The sequence below is a fragment of the Lissotriton vulgaris genome, chromosome 10 (assembly GCF_964263255.1).
Source record: "Lissotriton vulgaris chromosome 10, aLisVul1.2, whole genome shotgun sequence".
Taxonomy (NCBI): Eukaryota; Metazoa; Chordata; class Amphibia; order Caudata; family Salamandridae; genus Lissotriton; species Lissotriton vulgaris.
The window spans coordinates 971,203,052-971,225,208 of NC_141698.1; positions in this window are offsets into that span (position 1 = coordinate 971,203,052).

The following is a 22,157-nucleotide window of genomic DNA, read 5'->3' on the forward strand; positions in this document are numbered from 1 at the left end:
GAAGGAAGACTGGACCTGCTTCTTCCTCCCAGGCTTACTTAAGTGAGTCTATGGGTCAGTTGGTTGAACTCCTGTCATAACTACAGGGGCACAACCAGCTCCAGAGAGCTCCCTGCAACTGCCCAGTTGACCTGCTGCATTGGATCTGCCTGGCCCTGGAGTTAGACATGCCTGAGCCCTGCTGCCCTCTGCTAGAGTGAGTTCCTGATCCCTAAGAGGGGTCTCCTTGGGTCCTAGTACCTTGACTGGCATCATTGGAGCTCTTCCTGTGCAGAAAAGTTAAGTCCTTACATTGGCTTTTCATGACCACAAAAGTGCCAGTTCGCACAGAGGCTCTGCTGTCTTTGATGACCACCAATGCACTGGGCCTTACCATGTGTAACTAACTCAAAGCTTTGGTGGGGAAGTGGGGGCTAAACAAGCTTCCCATCTTTCAGGCTTCCTGCAGGCTGCATCTTGGCACTCGTGGAATATGCATGAGTGACGCTGCTCTGCTTGTAAGAGTTGATATCCTTCTAAATGGGTTCAATTCAAAAAGAACAGTTGACCATTTACATGCTAAGAAGTACTTGTAGGCACATGTGTTAATGCACACATTTTGGGAATTCCCAAACACCCCCAATAGTATGCCTGGAAAGCTGTATCAATCGCACTGTGAATCACACTTTGGGGTAGATGTACTAAAAACTATGCGATGCAGCCCAGCAACCAAAGCTGCTGCACTGTATTGCATTAAATGAAGCGCATAGTTAAACACCATATCTACTATTATATTGTGCTATCCTGTTCTTTCCTAAGTACTGGTGTACACTCCAGTTGCCTAGCGTAATGCACCACCTTTGCACCACAGTGCAAATGTATCTCACATCTAGCATAGGTTATGTACCAGAAGGGTACTCCTCCGGTACAATCTGCCCCAATCTGTAACAGAGGGTAGGCAATATGGTTTAGAGCATTGATCTACAATGTATTGATTTATAGATGGTAACCACGAATACCCATATTGTTTTTCACCTCGGGGTTCTAATTTACGTCAAATAGACAACAAGAGTCTCTAGGATGTCCCTCAGAACCCCGAGGTGAAAAACATCCCTGTTATGTCCATTTATCTATGAATAGTTTTATGTTAAATATTGCCCATTCAAATGAACTGCCCCTGCGCTCAACATGTATGCATTGGCAGAGAAGTAATGAGGGAACCATATATAACGTGTAAAAAATATTTGTAAACGACTTGCCACCAATCACTAACCCAATCACCTTCGATATATAGCCCCAAATTTTAAAATGAATACCTGGCCTCCTGCTATCCACCCATGAACCTTTACTTATATCCTCATCTGTCCTTCTTCAAATATATATTATAAAAAAAAAAACCTGGCCATCTACCAATCACCCACTCCATCCTCTGCATATGTCACCCAACACTTGGAAAACATATATATATATATTTCTTCCTGCCCCTTTACCCTCTGCAAACATGAAAAACCTCCCCTCCTCCCCTACACTGGTCCCTGGTCTTCTGCGTCATTCCATCCCCCGTAGTCTGGAGTCAGTCTCTCCACTCTCACATTGAGAGCTCAGAGCCAGCAGCAGATTGACAGCGACTCCGTGAGACAGACCCTCTTGTATGCAAAGGTTGATTCCGCCTCTCATCGTGGAGATGTGGAGAGAGGATAGATTTTATATTTTCTCTCAATGGTCATTCATCTCCAGCATGTACACGTAGGCATTTCCTTGAAGCATTTGCGCAAGCCTGCAGTCGTGTGGGCCGAGCAGAGGGAGGTGGCGCTGCTCGGGCTGCCAGGGCTGCGGTGTTGTCCCGGGGGTGCTATGGTGATTTAGGAGCGGCCGCCTTGATGCAACAATGGAAAGGTCCCACCTCCCGCTGTGGCTGGAGCGCCAGATATGGTCGCCGATAGCTGACAAGGTGTGCTGTGGGAGTGGCAGGCACCAAGCTTCGCTTTCAGTGACCTGCAGCCCTCACAACAGGATATCCTCCAGGCGGGGTGCTCTGTCCTGGCTGTTTTCATGTAAGAGGTGGTAAAGGTAGGTACACGTGTGCTAGCTGCCTGCCTTTTATTATTTCCTGCTTCTACCCAGTGAAGATGAAAACCAAGACAATAAAATAACGATGGAAAGTATTTCTGAGGAAAAGGGTCTGGTGACGGCCATGTTCATAAAGTAGAGGCGAGGTCAGGTCTAGGAGTGGCCACACCCGAGTGTTCTAGAAGAGTAATGTCAACCTTTTGATTTCAGTGCACCCCCATAACCCTCCCACCTAATCATTACATAAATCTGGCCACACCCACAGCATCGCTGGAATCAGGTGCACCCCCACTGATGCATTACTCGGAGCAGGGGATTACTAATGTCGATAATTCGAACCTCAGAGCAAAGTACAACAATATTGGATCCAGCATTCGTCATCCAGGTACACAGGTGATTAAATATTCTATGTCAGTCACAAGCACAACGTAAACAATTACAAAACTCATTTTAAGGGAAAGGCTGGAGATTTTCTAAATTCATATGATGCCACTTATCACTCATAGTATATTCTGTTTAATACCCTTTCACTGCTCCCATGAATGAATCTGAGAAAAACAACTTAATTTGTAGCCTTCAATTTAGAAATCATTAACTTATACAGATCATTTCATCATATTTATTTTTCACGTTTTTAGTTATAAACACTTGACTGGTCTGTTAATATTTCATTTTCCAAGCACTCGAGGACCCTTGAGTAGGCCTCGGGTAGGCCTTGAGGACAGACCACAGGTTAAGAACTGCTGAGGTATAAGTCACCTCGCCTGTCACATGATCTGCAATGAATGGAGTAGGATACACTGTGAACATATAATTGCCACGTTCTCCTCCGGCATACAGAGACCCGTCTCCTTGATCCTAAATGTGAAGTGCTCAATATCAACGCCCCCGGAAACAAGACCGTGGACTGCAACCATGGGTTGTTTTTTTTGTGAGACAAACAGGCTGTGAGGGCATCGCAGTGGTGTTTCCTGCCGTCTATCTTTAGTCCCGCCGCTTGCGCTATTAAGTTCCACTTCCTGGTGGAAACATAAAGGTTGTCCCTCGTGAGAGTTTATTGGAATGTGTTATTTTCCCTCTGCTTGCTTTGTACAGGTTTCCTTGAGACGCAGGCATATAGCTTCCTGGTCGCTCCTCGAGCCACAGGCACCCACACTGTCTGGAAACAAAAATCTCCCCTGGCACAAATCGTCGAACCAACTTCTCACGCCACAAGGCTGCACTTAGAATATCGCAATGGAGACATTGTCGTTTCACACCAGCCCACCCTGTTCTAGTGGCTACCCCCAGCAGCCTACCAGGGAAATGCCAGATTGGCAAAATGGCCACATCTCCCACTCTTTGGCAACCCTTCCCAAGGTAGTTGCATCCATCACTATGTAATCTCTCTTGCAAGGACACCCACCAACCCAAGGTGTCCAGGTAAAGGCTTATAATGTAAAGGGAGTCTTCTGTTGTGTCGCAGCTCTCTCAGGGAGTCCTGCATTGATTGTGAATCTGCAGGCGCGGCCCCGTTAATAAGTGGAACGGGAATACCATAAATAATGCACGGACACCAGTGGCGGTATGAATGAATGGGTCCTGGTCCTTGTACATCATTTACGTCATGTCCGGCCAGGCTCTTCTTTATTGTTCCCGTCACGTGGTGTGGGGCAAACTAAACACTACTCAGGTCAGAGGGGGGGGGGATAAAACACAATGTCTACTCTGACCTGCACCCACAGTGGTTCATCCAGTGCCACACCTGTTGCGTCACAGGGGCGACACTACATCTTCAAACGTGGTCTTCTCAGTTTGAGGCTGTTAGAACCTGCAAGAGTGTCTTGGGCTGGAACCCCTGCTCTTTTGTCCTGTCTCCTGCACTTTTCACTTCTTACTCTTTCTTCTTACACTTAAGCAAATGTATTCTCCTACAGGCACTCCTAGATGTCACCACAGCTGACAGCCTCTGCCTAATACAGCACTACAACTGTTTGATAAACAGCAAGACACATTGTAACTCAATATGCATTGCACATGGCTCTGTTCTTGTAGTTATCCCCCATACTAGAGAACTACCCATCTATAAAAAACACTCAGGGGTAGAAAGTACTTTGTAAATGCTTAAATACAATAGTCACTACCCACACAACACTGTCTCATTGGGCATATTTAATGTTCCATACATTGGAGAGTGTCCCAAACATGGGTGAGTAGCTATTTCAATTTTTTTAAGTGTTAGGTCAGATTTTGGCCTTTGCGTACCAATAGAACTACATTCTCTGCGAGGAACTGGCTAAATACTTTTTCACTAAGGTGGATGATATCTTTCAAGCCTTCACAACCAAATCATCTAGGACGAATGGCGTGCTTTCAGGTCCACAACAGACTATTGCTTTCTCTAAATTTGATGTACTGTCAGATGACCTTACATCGACCATAGTCTCTACAATAAAATCCGGCTCTGCTCTGGACCCTTGTCCGTTGTCAGTGTTATCACCAGTATGGGATTCGATTATACCAACACTGACACAAGTTTGCAATACTATTCTAGCCTTAGGAATCTACCCCAAGCTATTAAAGAAAACCCTACTAAAACCCTTATTAAAAAAACCTGGCCTCGATAAATGCGAACTTAAAAATTACAGACCCATAGCGAGCCTACCTTTTTTGGCCAAAGTGACCGAAAAAGCGATGAATATTCAACTTACAGATTATATTGAGAAGCATTGTTTGCTGGACGACTCGCAATACGGCTTCAGGAGATTTCACGGGACCGAGACCGCCCTTATTAAGGCTGCTGACGACATTAAAGCCATAAGGGATCAAGGTGGGACTGCAATTTTAGTCCTACTTGATCTGTCAGCAGCCTTCGACACGGTCAATCATAATACCTTGATCGATCGTGTCGAAAGGCTAGGCATTGGGCAGGCTGCTAAAGACCTGCTTGCCTCCTTTCTTGCGGAGAGAACTCAAGCAGTCTCCCTTGGACCATTTCAATCCACTCAATTCACGTTGCCATGTGGTGTCCCCCAAGGCTCATCCCTTAGTCCGACACTTTTCAATATCTACGTGTCGGACCTTGCAAATGTCATCAGAGCATACGGGATGGGCCTAACATCTTACGCGGATGACACGCAACTGGTCCTGGCCATTAAGGGGGATGGAAAGCAGGTAGCCCATAATTTTAAAAATGGAATGACAGCAATAAGTGCATGGATGGCCACAAATTGCCTAAAGCTCAATTTGGAGAAGACCGAGGTAGTCATCTTCGGTTCTCTTCTCCCAGAATGGCCATCCGGCTGGTGGCCTATGGATCATGGATCACCCCCCATCCCAGTCACAAAAGTCAGGAACCTAGGAGTCATTTTTGACAATGGGCTCAGCTTTATGGAACATGCAAATAAAGTGGCAACAACGGCTCATTTCAAATTAAAAATGATAAGGAAGATCAGACCTTTCCTACCAGAAGCATTAATTAAAACATTGATTTGCTCTTTGGTCCTGTCCTCCCTGGACTATTGCAACGGACTCTTTCTTGATGCCCAGGTCAGAGTCATAAACAAGCTTCAGTCTATACAGAATGCGGCAGCACGTTTGCTGTCGGGGATTGCCAAGTTTCACCCTATTGCTGAAACAATAAAGCAATATCATTGGCTCACCATTAAAAATCGAATAAAGTTCAAGGCTGTATGCATTGTCTATAAAACCCTTAACAACCAAGGTCCCAATACCCTTAAGGAACATTTAAAACCTTATAATCCCAGGAGACACCTGCGATCATCGGAGCAGCATCAATTGGTTGTTCCACGTTCAAAAACGGTGTCATGGGGAGACCGCCGTTTTCTTGTAGCAGCATCCAAGCTATGGAATGCACTCCCCCTCCACATTAAGACGAGTTCCTCTCTCCTTCAGTTCAGAAAACAAGTAAAGACATGGCTATTCAATCAGTGAAATTATTTGCATATTATGGAAACAAATTGAACGGTCTAGCGCCGAGACGCCTTAGGGTATTCGTCGCGCTCAATAAATGTCATAAATAAAATAAATAAATAAAATAAATAATAAATTTATAAAGAACAGAAAATGTACAAATGGCCATAAGAAAGGAACTGGGAATATTCAGAGAATAAATTCAGCCACATTTAGCAACTTGCTTGTTGAAATACTGGAGACTACTCTGTGAAAGGTCTTACTTTTATCAGGCCCTGCCATAGGTACACACCAGGAGCTCCATTCTGAAAACCTTACCCTCAAAGGAGATCCTTCAGGAGGTTTTGGCCAACCTTGCCCCCAGGAGTGGATGCAATTTGGTTACAGAGATTTTGTTCTTGTACCATGTTATTGTGGTCAAGAGGTGATCACTGGCTGTGGAATTCATTTATTTTCATTTATTTTCGGTTCTTGTATAGCGCAGGAATTCGATCTCCGAGGAGATATCTCCGCGCTTTGTTGTTCCGAAAGCAGGCAAGAACAGGATATCTGTATGGCATTGCTAGAGTCACTGAGTAGAGAATAGATACGTCTTCAGACATTTCCTAAATGCGGAGAGGTTGGAATTTAGTCTAAGAGTAAGGGGTAGTGAAATCCAGAGAGTGGGGCCCTTGTATGAAAGGGCTCTGTTCTTGTTCCACCCAGAAATGGGGAACTCTATTCACATTGATCTCAGTGGATGAGTACTTTAAGCAACTTCCCTTGTTTCCCTTGAGAAGGGTGTCACATTCACATGATCTCGAATAAAATGTTATATTTGGCCACCCAAAGGGTGATCTCTGCTTTAAAATGGATTGGTTATGCAATAGGAGCAGACTGAGCTGTGCATGGAGCCCCTGTAAGGCTATTATGCAATTTGGCCATTGGAGCTGCTAACAGGAATGAGAGTCATAGAAATGTCCAAACTAACAAGGAGATGAGATCAGCTGATAGGAGACCTTGCCTTGATCCACATTTTGATTTGTATTTTTCGGCCGCAGATGGAGGAAAACGTTTGTCCTCCTATCGATGCTTACACCCATCTAGTAGTCAGTCAGTCAGTCAAGATAGCTTTATTTCAATAGTACATATCTTAAAAGCTGTAAATTCCAGAGTAAAAAATAGAAAAATTATACAATTAGGATAAAATACATTTTCACATTTGGACAAAGTACCATAATCATTGATCTCACAAAATTCATTAAAAATGGGAAGAATAAATAGATAAAAATAGCTACTTCAGTAAAAAAAAAAGTGCAAAATATAAAATTGACAGACACCCATCTAGTAGTTTTCTTGAGATTTTAACATATTCCAATGTACTGCTTTTTGGACAACGCTTTGAGTTATTGCCCAGAATCATCAGGAAGCACCATCAGCAAGAGGCATCCAACGATTGGCAAAACACAAAATGCACAAATAAGTCAGCAGATTCCAAGTTTAAATTAGACAATACAGTCTGATTGAATTCAGAGATGTCCAAACCAAGCTTTAAAACCGTCCTTCATAGCTCCACTCTTCGATGTCCTCAAGGCTGTCTCCACTAACATGGTCAGACCTGAGATAACCATGTCTCCTGGTTCCTAGAGCCTGTCTCTTCCCTGTGATTGCCTATCCTTAGAGTGTATAAGTCTGGAGAAACCAGGTTAAGAGCACAAGCCAAGTCTGGTATTCACCAATGAAATAGCTGCCACGTCAAAGGATGAGGTATCGATTCATAACAATTCAAGTCAATTTGTTTGCATTTTGTAGTAAATTACATACTTTTGCAGACATCCCAAGCAGAGAATAAACACAATTGTATAATATATGTAAAACATTTACCATAAATACCATAAAGATACCCACTGTATTAGCAAAGCAGAAAGCACAATACCCATGACATAATATAACAAAATGAGACGAACTGTGCTGGTTTTCCAAAAGAAAGAAAAAAAACTATAAGTCACTCCTGTGGTTGTTTGTGCCCACATTTCTTTAAGTAGATGCTGCACTAGTCTGTAGAGTCTCCATCAAAAATGTAATCACCTCCTCATCTTCCTCCTTTCTTAAATTATGAAAGATAACTCTGCCACTAGAAATTAGCATTTGCCTATCCAAGCTAAAAATCTGTCGCCATTGGCATGGTATCTCCCTTGATTGGGGTGTTTGAAGAATGTCAAGTTTGAGGATGGTGTCTTTTTTTCTTGGTAAGATTGAGAGGAAGATGCATAAGCAACATCATACTTCTCCTTCAGTCAGGGAAAGGAGGCATAGAGAAAAGATGTGTGGATACAGTTAGACATTTTTAAATACTTTTTAAATATTACCAATTCTAAATAAATCCCTAAGCAGGTCCACCCCTTGCATTTATTCATTATCTGCTTTCAATAAGAGGATGTCCACTTGGGTCACAAATTTTACACCACGACAAATTAAAATATTGGAAGAGCCTCCCATCCAGCTTGTTACTGCCTGCCTGCAGGTATGAATGTGTAAGTCATTAAAAGGTGCCATTAGTAGCTTCCTTCGTTCTACTTTTAAAGAGTGACAAACACACATCAAATGACATATTGATTCTTTACGATATCAGCACAGACGTCAATTTTCAGCTTGTTGTTTTGTTTTCCAGGTAGGGACTAAATCATTCATTTTATAGTTGCCCAATCTGTATGCCGTGAACCTCTTTTTTAAAGATAGCCGAAAATGCGCCACTAAGTAGGGTTGCGGTTTTAGTGTAATATACCAGTTTATTACTGCCCATGCGTGGCGTCGTTTGGTCAGTCTTCTTTTGTCTTCCATAAATGACAGTTTCTTGGCTGTGGCGTTGCATGCTTTATTAAATGTTGTTCTATCCAGCTTTCGATTCCATGTTTCGTCCATATGTACTACAGCAAGGGCAGTTCGCAAAAAGTCACCCCATGATTTTTTTTTTTATTGAATTGAGATTGTATAGCGGTCCAACATAAATAGATCAGCGATCCAGGTTCAGATGCTCAAAGTTTCCAGCACAATTTTACAAATGTTGCTTTTCTTTGGTGTTCCTGGTTCTGAAGGTCAAATTCCAGTCTTACCTGTGCTGGAGATGCTCCTTGTGGGAGATTAAAAACTGCTTTATATGCTTTTGTTTGCAGTTCATTTAAAATGGCAATTTCTTGACCGCGCCAAATTTCCAGGCCGTAGGACAAAGTTGGAAGCAATTGAGCTGCCATTAATTTCAAGAGATGGCCGTGTGAGGGGCATTGCAGTTTCTTATAAAGCTGTTTATAAGCAAAGATTAATGATTGGGCTTTCCCTTTTATATCCGTTTTTTACTCTGTAAAAGTCATTCTTCGGCCCAATTTGATGTCTAGATATTTATATGAGCTGGTTTCCTCAATTTGCGTTCCCTTTGCATACCATTTACATTTTCCCGCTCTGGGGCCTGCTAGTCGAACCACCTTGGTTTTTGTCATGTTTATTTCCAAGCTTAAAAGGTCGAAGTAATAAGTCAGTTTGTTTATGACTCTTTGCAGTCCTATTGAGATTTGACTCACAACCACGATGTCATCCGCATACTGCAGGAAGTGTGGCTCAGGGGTTAGAGGCGGCAGACCTGGAAGCTGAGATTGGCCCTGGACCAGGGTTCAATTCCACGCCTCGGCGGGTCTTGGGCTCAAAAAATTCCACGGACTCGATAATTCTCGCTCCGGTGCCTTCTCAACTCATGGGTTCACACTCTGTGACTCTGGGCAATAGCTTGCTTAATCTCCACAACGGCCCCTCGCGGCGGGATGCCTGGCTTTCACCCTGTGGATACCCTGCCGGGGTTATCTCACAGGGGAATACCAGGACGGGTTCCCTAAGCAAGCGCCGGGAAACCCTTTGTGGGTAGCTGTGCGCTATATAAGCTCAAATACATTTACATTTACTCATATGCCAGTTTGGGCGGATGGCCATTTGTATTTAGCAGATACTTATTTAAATCTGCTAAGAATAGATTGAATAGACATGGTGAAAGGACGCAGCCTTGTTTTAAGCCATTAGTTATTTATATCTTTGATGATATTCTGCTGTCGTCTCCTAACTTCACCCTGGCCCATGTTTCGCTGTATAGAGCTATTATTGTGTTTATCAATTCCTGTGGTAATCCCCATTCTTTCAATTTCAGCCAAATTCGGTCTCGCTGCACTCTATTAAAAGCAGCTTTCAAATCGATGTAACAAGCTAATAGACTGTTTTTTTTGCTTGCAGCTTTTCCAATTAAAATCGCCAATGTTGCTAGATTTGTAATTGTGACCATGCCCTGCCTAAAACCTGTTTTGCGATTATTCTTTTTCCTTCCGTCCACTCCTGTAAATGTTGTAAAATGCAAGATGCAAACAGTTTTGCCTCTACATCAATTAAGGCAATGAGCCTGTAATTCCCAGGTTCCATTCGGCTGCCATTTTTATAAATTGGGTAAAGTAAACTTTCTCTCCAGGAAGCTGGTATCTTATTCTCTGAGTGTAGCTGGTTAAAAAACGGAGCAAGGTGATTAGCCCAAAAATCCGGATCCTGCTTAAAAGGGCATTTGGAAGGCCATTTGACCCTGCTGCGACAGTGGACTTCAACTATTTTATCACCACTGTTAGGTTTTTTGTTGTTGTAAAAAGGTATTAGTTCTTGTGTTACAGATTGCCCTTTTACCTAAATGGGTCTGCCAACTGAGGTTGATTTCGGATTCAATTCATCTGGTTTGTCTGGGCTTGGGACTACCTGTCTGTGAGTACTTGTTTGTATGTTGTTATACAAATTGTCTATATGTTGAATCCATGCTGGCTTACTTAATCCTGTATTCTGGAGGGTTTCTGTTCCCTTTGTTAGTTTATTTATTAGTCCCCAAAATTCACTGCTGTTTGGTAGTTTACTTGCCCACAGTAATTTCTCCCAGAGGTCTTCGGTATGTACCCTTTTTACCTCTCTGCACGTTTCCTTGTATGCCTTTCTCATTTTTGTGATCTTGCTGTAATCTGTGTCTTTTCCCAATCTGGCCGCTAAGGCCATTACTTTTGCTTCCTTTGCAATATTTTTCTTCTGATATCTCAGCTTTGTATTGTACCATGCTTATTTTCTAGATCCGTACCAGGCGTTTCCTGCTGAGCCTGCTGGAAATTGGCTAGCAAAAACGTGCTCAGGTTCTCCCAATCCTGTACTAATAAGTAAGCGCCTAGTTCCTCATTATTCCCCACGTATAGTTTCACTGTGTTCATTATTTCTTCCGTATTTGTTCCTCTCCAGTTAAGTCTCCTTTGATTATGCACTTCAGGCATTACAACAAAGGATGCTGTGCTCTTTTTATGCATCAAAGTCACGTGAAATACTGTTTCTTGGGGAAAATGATCACTCTTCGGACGAATTTTTATGGAAAAAGATTCCACTAAATTCAATAGGTCCTTTCTAATTATAGAATAATCTATAGTGGATTCTTTCTTTCCACTTAGGTAGGTGACTCCCGCTGGTTGGTGTCCCTTTGTGTTCCCGTTCAAGATGACAAAGCCTAGGGATTCTAAGTCTTGCTTCCATCTGGTTAATTCCAGCCCGCTTTGATGTCCTTTCTTCTTTAAGTAAACCCCTATTAAATTGCCATTGAAATCACCAGATGTTATCATACCATAGTTTTGATATATTACTTGTAGGGCTTTTATTAAGTTTGTCAAGTTTAGCAATTTTTCCAATTTCTTTGTCTTTTCCGGATGGATGTAAATATTTAAAATGAGTAATTTCCACAGAGCTGTGTGGATGGGTCGCTAACATTCCAGTTCAAAAACGTGTATCCAGTTTACGCCAGAATTCAGTTCCTCTACGCTCCAGTTATATTTTACCATTAAGTACATTGATAGCCCCCTAGGATGCCCGTAGTTTGAAACTTTTTCTGCCATCTCGTGGTATTCTTCATATCCTGCTATATGCCTTGGTGTTAAATTCCAAGTTTTTTGCAATAGGATTACAGCGAAATTTCTCAAAAAGAAAATGGTTTCTTGATCCTGTTCCATTTCCCTAAACCCATGGGTGTTCCAGGAGCAAATTCTTATTGTATCTCCTTTTTGAACGATTGATTGATTTGCTCCACGCTGCTCCTTTCCCTCCTTTTTATTTTCATCAGGGTCACTGTTGGGTCAGGATATGTGGGACCCAGGACCAGTCTCGCTGTTCTTCAGTACCAGAATCTGGCTGTCTGATAGTTAGGCTGTTTAAATGTGTATCCTGGTTTGCTTGATATATTGGGTTCGTACTTCTTGCCCCATTCAACACAGAAATTGTTGCTGTTTGATTTACTTTTTGTGCCTGATTTGCCTCCTCGTTTAATAGCAGATATGGATATTTTATGCGCTTTGGATATGTTAGTGATATACCCTATGCTTCAAAGACCGTTATTGCGGAATATATCAACTCTATTATTCCTTTTGATGCCCATGTTGTACAAGTTGCATCTGGTTTTGTCCCATTATCTACTTGCATGAATTCAACTGCCAAAAGTCTGCTGTTGTAATTTTCTTTAATTTTGGAATGTCCTTAAACAGTCTAATTAAGTTTCCCCTGTTTAAAGTGTCCAGTCTGCCTTTAAATGAATATTCTGGCATAAAAATCAATTTATGGCCATGCTCTACTAGGTCGCTTTGTTGGTTTCTGCCTGTGTGCAATTCCCGTTCTTCCCTACTAGGAGCTTGAAAGTTATTTGATGGATGGCTTGCTATCTCTACTATGGCCCTTTCTTGTGTGGGTTTTTTGGTCTTAAGTCCACCCTGTTGATTTTTTCTTGCTCTATCTTTGATGTTTTCTGGCTTATTTCCAGCCAAGAATTTTCCGTTGTGGGTTTCCTTTCAATCGGTAGCTTGCATATCCTTCCTTCTTTGTTCAGGGCAATTTTTATTTTATTACTAATACTTTTTTCATTTTCTTTTTGCAATTCTGTTTGTTCAAAAGTCGTAAATGCTCTATTTGCCCGGTCTACAATCTCAGCATCGAGTTTCTCTGTACTTCTATTTACTTGCTCCATGTTTTCTATTTGTATCTTTGGAAAAATATTTAATTCCACTCGATTTGTTTCTTCTTCCTGGTTTTATATTGCTAATTTATGTTTCAACCCTTTGTCCTCTGCCTCCTCTGTTGCCTTTGTGTTATTTATCTTTTTTCTCCCACATGCGAATCAGTAAATGTTTTCCTGTGGACCACTGTGAGTGCCTTATATTTTCTTTGCCTCGAAGTACTAGGACTCTCCGTGCTATCTGGTGCTTTTATTCCTGGATGTATTGCTCTACCTTTGTGGTATTTCCAGCTTGGTCAATGCTTATTTTACTTGACTTTTGAGTGAATATTGCATAGGTTTTTTTTTCCTTAAAAGCACTTTTTACCGGCGTTGTTCCTTGCTTTTCTCTCTCTCTTACGTTGTCTTTTTGTTGGATTGACTAAAAAACTTTGTGTATCTGTTGTTTTATTTCCGCTTTGACGATTACTTTCTTCGTTTTGTTTTCTTAACTTCCATCAGTCTTATACTATCTTCATGCGGAGGGACAGGCCTCGTCTTTCCTTGTCCTCCAGTTCTAATTTTTTCCTCATTGTGCTCTATTAAGGGTTTTTCTTCTGGCTTTCCTGAGGATTGTGCAACAAGCAAAATATCTGTCAATATTTCATGAAGGGACTCCAGTTTATCCATTATTTGTCCACATCCGCAACTTTGATGCAACAATTTGTATTTAGTTTGTGCAACATTATTGTTACCTTTTGTGATTTGTGCTGTGATTATGTCCAATTTTGTGTTTATTCCTGGTACATACACAGCAATTAGGTTCATGTGGTCTACTTGAACCTCTAATTTATCTGATTGAAAGTTTAAAACATCAATTGCTTGCTGCAGAGACTTTAGCAATGATTCACTCCAAGTATTTGTTATATTATTATTGGGTTGCGTCAAAAACCCCGATATTGAGTCAATTCCGCTGACTGATGAGATTGTAATTGGCGCCTGTATTTTTTCTCTTTCTTGGAGTCGACCGTTGTTCTCCTTGTTTTGCTCCTCCAGTTGATCCATGTTAAATGGGAATTTAATAGATGTTGAAGCTGCCCCAACTTCTTCCCCCGTTTTACTTTTTTTAATCGGGTCGGGTTCTGTCGTGTTCATTTCCCTATCTGCCTGTAAAAACTCTTCCGATTGTGTATTACATTCTAGAGCTTCAATAAGTTCTTTTTCCTCAGAAATCGAAAAGGCTCTTGACCACTCTAATTTTTGTACGTTGTCTTGGTTTACCGTTTGGCCTAAATTTCCTTTTTTCCTTTGCCTTTTTTCACTTTCTCGGTTTTCTTCCTCCTCCCTTTTTCCTTGCGTAGTCGATGATTGGTGTACCTGTGCTGTTGTTTTAATCTGCCATTTTTTAATGTAATTTTTTTCTTGAACAACTACTCATGCACTTTTTTCCTGTCCAATTCTAGTGGTTTTTTGTTGTTGTTGTTGTTGTTGACTTGTTTGTAGTTCCAAGTGAAAAGGGCTAGTTTCTCCTGATTTATTTGGAGTTATCAGGTGTATCGGTTTTATTGGGCTTTGTAAGCCAGACGTCTCTTCAGTGGGCGCGTAAATTGCAGCCATTGGATCATTTAAGAAATTGAATTTCTGCTTCTCGTTCCTCCCCCCAAACTTAAATAGTTGTGGAGTTAAAAGCGGAACCAATCTCTTTTTTTGTAGTATAGGCTCCTCTTTTATTTTGTTTTTATTTGCAATCCGGGTTGGGTCTTTTGTAAGCACCTTTCTCCTGCTTTTGCGCGTAGGTGCATGCCAAATGTTTCCTGACCTCATACCCTCTATAGTTGTGTCAGGTGCTTTTGCTAGTTTGTTTTTGCTTTTGAGCACAAGCACCTGAGTGGCGTTACCAAATACTCTCTTTTAGGCTATAGTAATCCCACTGCGCAGGGAATGTGATGGATAGGGAGTCTGGATAGGGAGTCTGGTTCTATGCTCCTCAGATACTGCCACTGTTTCTGCTTTCTCCACTAGCTCCACAGACTCTCTGAAGACGGAGGGGTTCACCCCCACAGCGTCCACAACCACACCCAAAGTCACTAGCTGCTCCCGCCATAAGATACTGTGATTCACCGGGCCACATAAGGGAAATGGAAGTGGATTGATTGGTACTTTCACTGGTAAGTAATAGAAATGAATAGGAAGTGCTGGGAAGTACTAGGAGGTGCTGTCCGAGAAGCACAGGTCCACAGAGCCTCACAACCTCTCAATGCCTCAATGCCTCAATGCCTCCTGCCCAAGCTCCTGGCTCTCACACATTCACTCCTCACCGTAGCTGTGGGCTAATATGCTACAAGGACCACGGGAAGCTCCCCTGAAGGAAGCAGGAGTTTTTACTGGTCTTTGCGAGGCAGGTTGGCTATGCAATGAAACAGGAAAGCACCGGAAAACGACTGAGTGAAGGGGGAGCAGGGAGCGAGGAGCAGCGTATCTCCCACCTCCTCACTCGCACTTCTTCTCCCCTGGGATGCAGCTTCTGGCTTTGCCTCCATTCGGCTGCTTCACTCTCGAGGCAGCTGAAATAACCAGCAGAGTTCAATGTTCACTGCTTCCTTTAAGCCTCAAGAGCGGGTGCCTTTAGGCGGGGGTTGGTGAGGTAGACGTGCAGACCGCCAACGCCGTCCGTGGTCTGCCACTGCCATCCGCGGTCCGCCTGCCACCGCCGCCTGCTGCGGCTCGGTCACGGCGGCGGGGGCCACGGGGGTCGCTCAAATGATCTGGCAGCCGCAGAACACGGAGCACAGACCACAGATCACAGGTCACGGTTTGCCCGCACCAACACTGCTCTAACATCCCAGCGCTCCTCTCCGCACCAACGCTGCATCAGCGTTCCAATGCTGCACCAACACTCCGCTCTCTGAACTGGAACCGGAATATGCTACTCGTAGGCCTGCAGCACTAATTGTGCCACCCACGTAATTAGCCCTTTGAACATGTCTTAGGCCTTCAGCCTAAATCACATGACTAAATGTAGCTGACAGTGGGTAGTTTTGTATACTCTGAAACAGTGGGAATATGTCTTGGAGAGAAGGGCCATCTTTGGCTTGATAGGGAGTCACAGCTGTCACCTGCTACACATGCACACTAGGAAGGCTCAGCCTTAGCACGCTCACAAAGGTTTCACACCAGTCGTTTGTGCCCTCAGACAAGCTGGTGCCAGGGCAGAGATGCAGGAAATTCCAGACACCTTTGCAGGGGAAAGGCACTAGAAGCTTCTCCCACTTCAAAATGGGCACCAAGTATAAATAGTGGACCCTCAGACCCAAATGTTTAATACACATTTGGATCCGTGGAAGACTCAGAAGAAAGACTGATGTGTCTGCTCTGCTGTAAGAAGGACTGCTACTCTCCTGCCCTGCGGTCTGAGAAGGCATGGACCTGCATCTTGAAGACAAGACCACCAGAGTGACACCAAGGGCTAGTTGACTGGCTTACTGATCAGAGCCTCAGGGACAGAAAAGGCTCCAACCACCCTGAACTCTGCAACTGGACTCTGGCTGCTGGGATACCTTTGTTAATGTTAATGTTATAGGGTATTTATACAAGTGCATGGCTACTCCGAAGAGTGTCCCGGTGCTAAGGAAGTTTAAGCAAAAAAACCCTAGGGGGAGAGCCCAACGTTCCCTCCTACTCATACTCCCCCTAGATTATTGATGGAATAACCAGGTTTTCAGCTGGCAGCGGAAGCTCAGGTCTCCTTCTTGTCTTAAAGAGAGCAGGAGCCTGTTCCATATTCTGCTCACTACCACCTGGAAGGAGCAACCGCCCCTCCTGGTCTGGCTGAATTTAGGCACCCGCAGCAAATGTTGGGTAGATGATCTCAGGGTCCTGGCAGGGTAATAGGGCGCAATTTTTTTCCTGATTTACTGGGCCCTACTGTTATTTTTTGGCCTCCATAAGTGTGGCAGGGTATGCTCAGACGTGAGTCCCTTGCTCATTTTGCCACTTTATTCAAGCAAGCCGGGCTGAAGACAGCTGGAATGTCAGAAACCGGTCCTCGGAAGCTTGTTCCCCGTCCAGGGAAGACATGGCTTGGCAGTTCGGGCTGGACTGTTCCCATGAGGCACAGGGTCAGACTGATTTGCATATAGCCATGTCTGAACTGGGGTGGCAGAGTGGGCTAAAGAACGGTGATGGATTAAACCCAGATCTTTTGATTGGGTGTGAGTGTTTGATTGATTCAGATGCTCCGTCCATCACCACCCCCTTTTGTACCGCTTTTGGCAGCCATAAGTGTGGCAGGGTATGCTCAGATGTGAGTCCCTTGCTCACTTTGCCACTGGATTCAAGCAAGCCGGGCTGAAGACGGCTGGAATGCCAGAAACCGGTCCTCGGAAGCTTGTTTCCGGTCCAGGGAAGACATGGCTTGGCAGTTCGGGCTGGACTGTTCCCATGAGGCACAGGGTCAGACTGATTTGCATATAGCCATGTCTGAACTGGGCTGGCAGAGTGGGCTAAAGAACGGTGATGGATTCAACCCAGATCTTTTGACTGGGTGTGAGCGTTTGATTGATTCAGATACTCCGTCCATCACCACCCCCTTTTGTACTGTTACCCCCTCGATCCAGCGTACCTTTGATATTTTCTGAGATCTCCTACAGAGCGGTCTCCGTGCTATAATTAGCCCTGAAACCCGATTGGCTGGGGCGTTTACGTGCTTCTCCAAAGTTTTTGCAAAGAAAGGGAGCAACCAAATGGTGCCACCCCAGACCTGAAACCTTGAAAGAGGGCCTGAAAGGTGTCCTGCTAACTTAACTGAGGTCCTAGCAGAACTGAAGCATTGTGACACATCTGTTCTCAGCAATGCATCCGAAACCGCCATTGTGTGATGCATCCTATACACAGGACTGCCGCTGTGCTGAGCATCTTTGACCCAGGACCTTGTATTGCAGCCCCACAGCTCATTTGAACTCACACTGCGCAATGCCTCCTCAACATAGGAACTTGCATTGCATCCCAGTAGAGCTTCGCAACCATCACTGAGCAATGCGTCCTTGAAGCGGGACATCACAATGCTCTGCAACCAGGCTTTAAGTTACTTTACAATGCGGGCCTAGTTTGGTCCCTTTATCCGACCCATGCTACATTGTGGTCCACCTGAACCTGTGAATTTTTCCTGGTCCAGTGCGACCAGATAACCACAGTGGAAGCTTTGTGCTTTTAAGCACTATTTTTATCTAAATATAAAAAAATTGCATATTTCCTACAGGTTGGACATTCATAGTTTGGGAGTCAAATAGTTTAATCAATTTTTCTCTAAACCACAAATCTATACACATATATCCATCAATGTAGTACCCTAATTGTGGTGGGTATACTCAGACTGGGTTCTTTGCTCACTTCGCTCTGGGATAGAAGCTGCACCATACTAATAAGGTAAATGGGGGTTGAACCCTCTCTCCTTTGGTGTCCTTCCATTCAAATGGCATATGCTCTGGCAGCTGTAGCTGACTGTCCAATAGGAGGAGTACCAACACTGACTTGCATATGGTTGCTTCCTGTCTGGGGGATGCAGTGGAAAAAAATATTGGACAAAAATGCAGTCCCAAATGATTGCTAGTCGCTGAGTCTTTTGCAGGTATTCCTCCCATCGCTTTTCATAGTGGTGCCCTACGTGTAATGGATATGGCCAGACATTGATCCCATGCTCACTTTCTCATGGAATTTAAGCTGCACTTTACTGTTGATGCTCAATGAGGCTTGATCTGGTCTGCGATGGCTTGTGGTCCCTTTTAGGGGACACGTGATCTCCAGGGGGCCTCAGCCGTTCTGGTAGGTTTTCTGGTAAGTGCAGGACTAAAACCGATTTGGATATGGTTATTCCTTAACTGAAGCACTAGCCAAAAGACAATGAATTGGAATGCACCGGAGTGACTGGTTTTGACTGAGACTTTTATAATATGGCACTCATCACTTTTTGTTTTTATTCATTTGATACTCATGTAGGTTTCCAAATTTCTCCTCCTTTCAACTCTTAAAGCTCTCACTTCCAAGGGCATTTTAAACAGTGGTCTGCTGAAGGCTCCATGCACCTCCCTCTTAAGCGTGGTCTTGGAAATCCTGAGTCCAAAGATGTTACCTCCATTTCTCTTGTCTCTGATTTCTGCTTGTCCTGATTGCTCAACAATCCACTTCAGCATCTCTTTAAGTTTATCTACTCCTGTCAATCACAATGCACATATGAACTAGCTTTGTTCCATCATCCACAGGAGTACCAGACCTGAGAATTGTTTAGAGCTGAAAAAGTAGGGGACCAGTCTTCCTGTGTGGTGTGCCTCACCCTTGACACAACATGGTCAGCACACATCAGCCACACATCAAAGCATCGATTTCAGGAAAAAAGTGGCAGCACTGGCCTACACCAGCAATGGTAGGTTCTGGGCATTTCACACAGTATGAGATTTTGGCACAACTCTTCTCCAGAGTAGCTTTCACTACTGAGAAGAGACCAGTCTGCTCCAGAACCGTACAGTCTTCCGTACAGTTGTTCTAGTTGAGTTGAACATCTCACTAGCATATGAGTGACAGACTGTAATCAAGACAAGACTTGAAAACGCAATGCACAGCAACAGACAGCTTTGAGAATAAAGGGCTTCGACTTGGATACACATTGTGTAAACTTGAGCATGGTGAATCTGCAGATCCAAGGTCTCTTCAGCCTCAGGGGCAGACCACTCAAAGTTCTCCACCATCTTGCCAGGCAGCCAGCCTCTCAGCCGTTGAAGTTGTTTTTAACACCTGTGTTGGACGGTACAGTTGTGGAGTTTGGTCCGTCAACACTTATGTTATAACTAAAAAGTACAAAGAAGTTCTGCCTCAAAACTAAACAGTAGTTTTCTGAAATAGCCATATTCCAAATAGAAAGTGTGAGTACTGTGATATTCTCTAAAGTGCAGAAATTTCTGATTATTCACTTTAGTTTTTTATGAAATGGGTTCACTCCAGAATTAGGCCATAGATCATGAGGTGTAGCTGAGCAAACAATGCCCAAGTAACACCCAACCTTTTGCTTCTGCTTCGTTGCCCTGAAACACAGCGCATTGATTTATTAGAAAGGAACATTCAATTGCTCTGAAGCACACCAAAGAACATTCATTTTCAAAATTGCCAGTATTGTTTTATGATGAGGCGAGCGCAAACATCTCATTTGTGTTTTGCAACACCATTTTTGCATTTTTTTTTCTTTCTATGGGCTACATTTGGTCCTCTGGCCCGGGGGTAGAGCCCTCACAGACCTTCTGTAATGATCTATCCACCTTCTTCACCACAAAGGTGGCAGATATATATGCTTCATTTGAAGGGGATATTAAAACTGAACGCAGAGGCGGTAGTGTGATAGAGGTACCTTCTCATCATAATTATGACCCTTTCTTATGTTTTTCACCTGCCTCACTTGATGACGTTATCACTCTCATTTCATCCACTAAATCGGGTTCCCCTTTGGACCCTTGCCCTCCTTCTGTGATGCAAAAACTCACAGAGGTGATCGCACGCCCCCTTATGGAGATCTGCAACACTGCATTTCAGACAGGCCAATTTCCTAGTATATGGAAGAAGGCTGTTATAAAACCCCTTCTGAAAAAACCCTCCCTAGACCCTACAGCCGTCGCCAGCTATAGACCCATTGCGTGTCTACCCTTTGCCGCCAAAGTATGCGAATCCATGATGAATAGACAGCTTTCAGAGTTCGTTGAGACCCACCAACTTCTCGATGAATCGCAGTTTGGCTTTAGGAAAGGGCATGGGACAGAGACCGCCCTGATTAAGGCCTCTGACGAGATCAGGGCGATCATGGATCAGGGGGGGGCGGCTGTCCTCATCCTTTTGGATTTGTCAGCGGCCTTTGACACGGTCGACCATGTCATCCTAGTCGACCGTGTCACAGCTCTGGGCATAAGCGATCTGGCCAAGGATCTCATTTCATCTTTCCTGGCAGACCGTACCCAGACTGTAAGGCTGGGAGATTTCTACTCACCCACCTCTGTACTCCCCTGTGGAGTCCCACAAGGTTCCTCGCTAAGTCCCATGCTATTTAACATTTATGTAGCAGACTTAGCGAGGGTAATAAAGGCACATGGAGTACGGCTAACATCTTATGCAGATGATACCCAGCTGGTCCTGGGCATCCATAAGGACGGCTGCGCTGTGGCAGCCAACTTCCAGAGAGCTATGCTTGAGGTCAGTACCTGGATGGCCTCTAATTGTCTTAGGCTCAACTCGGACAAGACTGAGGTTATGACCTTTGGAAAACTCTCTCCAGAATGGTCTTCTAACTGGTGGCCGGAAAAGCTCGGCTATCCACCTGTCCCAGTGGAAAAAGCCAGAAACCTGGGAATCATTTTTGACAGCAAGTTGGTATTTGACCTTCATACAAACAAGGTTGTGTCATCTTCTTTCTTTATTCTGAAAAAGATTAAGAAGCTGCTGCCTTATCTCCCTCCCTCAGCTGGGAAGACTCTGGTCTCTACCTTAGTCTTCTCCAAAATGGATTATGGAAACGCTCTCTTTCTCCATACCCAGAAGCGTGTTATAACAAAGCTGCAATCCATCCAGAATGCGGCAGCCAGGATTCTCCTGAGCATTCCTCGCCGCAACTCCACCACTCTTGGCATTCGTCAACTCCACTGGCTGAGAGTAGAGAGCCGCATTAAATTCAAGGCCCTCTGCATTGCATATAGGGCAGTACACGGCATAGGACCCAGGTTCCTGACGGAAGCCTTTCAGCCATACACTCCTAGACGGCAATTAAGATCGGCCAATACCAACCTCCTCACTGTGCCACGCACAAGAACGGCCACCTGGGGAGATAGACGTTTCTTGGTGGCCACCCCAAAACTCTGGAATCTTCTGCCACATTCCATCAAAACTGCCCCGAACCTGATGAGCTTCCGCAGGCTCTTAAAAACGTGGTTATTTAACCAGTGAGAGGATGACTGACCCCAGTAGCTCCACAGCGCCAAGACACCCCAGGGTATTTGTTGCGCTATAAAAATTACGTAAATAAATAAATAAATAAATAAAAAGGGAAGGGCTGCATTTTCACTTTAGGCTAAAGGCAGACACGGCCCTTGCAGGTAAGAGTGGTGGGGGCGGATTTTGACAAACGATGACGAGGGAAAATTAATTATTTATTTAATTTTCCTTC